At 30.0% G+C, this 720-nt stretch overlaps 1 protein-coding gene across 1 annotated transcript in view; it reads left to right on the top strand.

The window, feature by feature from the left end:
• The window catches only part of LOC119585378 (metabotropic glutamate receptor 8-like), a 54,086-nt gene that overhangs the window by 25,601 nt on the left and 27,765 nt on the right, over positions 1-720 (top strand). The gene's annotated exons all lie outside the window — the stretch shown is intronic.

Below are 720 nucleotides of genomic sequence, written 5' to 3'. Positions count from 1 at the left end.
GGTCAAGCAAGTCTGAGGGTGAGGAAAAAGGACGAGACATTACCCTAATTACCGGTTAATAAGATTCTGAAGTATCAAATTGATTAAACGACTGGCGTATGAAGCTATAAAGTGACTGAGGGAGAGTGTCCTAATTATGATATTTTCTGTGTAATCTTTTATCAACAATTAATATACAGGCTTAATCCGCATAGTAATGTATGTCTTTAATTAGCAATGAATGTCAGCGATTCATCAACAATTAATATGTGTTTGATTAATAACTGACTCGCGTTTTTTTATTATTAATAGGTTTGTTTTCATATTAGTCAATTAGCATGGTGAGCTGCTGATGGATACCTCCCTGTAGTTAATGATTAATGACTGGGTTAATGGTAATTAATGACTAATTAGGGCTAACTTGTGAAAGTGAACAATAAGAATTTGACTGAAAATGCATAGTGAAGAATCACTAATGAAAAATAATCAAAATGACTGATGAGGATTAAAAAAAAACACTAATAGAAATTACTATGAAGGACTTTAAGAAAACGAGAAGATATTACTAATAAAACTTAATAATAATTCCTACTAACAATAACTAACTGAGACTAATAATGACCACGAATAATGTCAAACTGAGACAAATAATTACTACGAATGATAATTATCAAAGACTAATAATTCCTACTAATAATACCTAAGAATAATAACAACTACGAATGATAACTAACACAAACT

This window comes from Penaeus monodon, chromosome 19, assembly GCF_015228065.2.
Source record: "Penaeus monodon isolate SGIC_2016 chromosome 19, NSTDA_Pmon_1, whole genome shotgun sequence".
NCBI classification, from domain to species: Eukaryota; Metazoa; Arthropoda; class Malacostraca; order Decapoda; family Penaeidae; genus Penaeus; species Penaeus monodon.
Note: the sequence above shows the minus strand (reverse complement) of the source record. Positions and strands in the feature narration are given on the sequence as shown.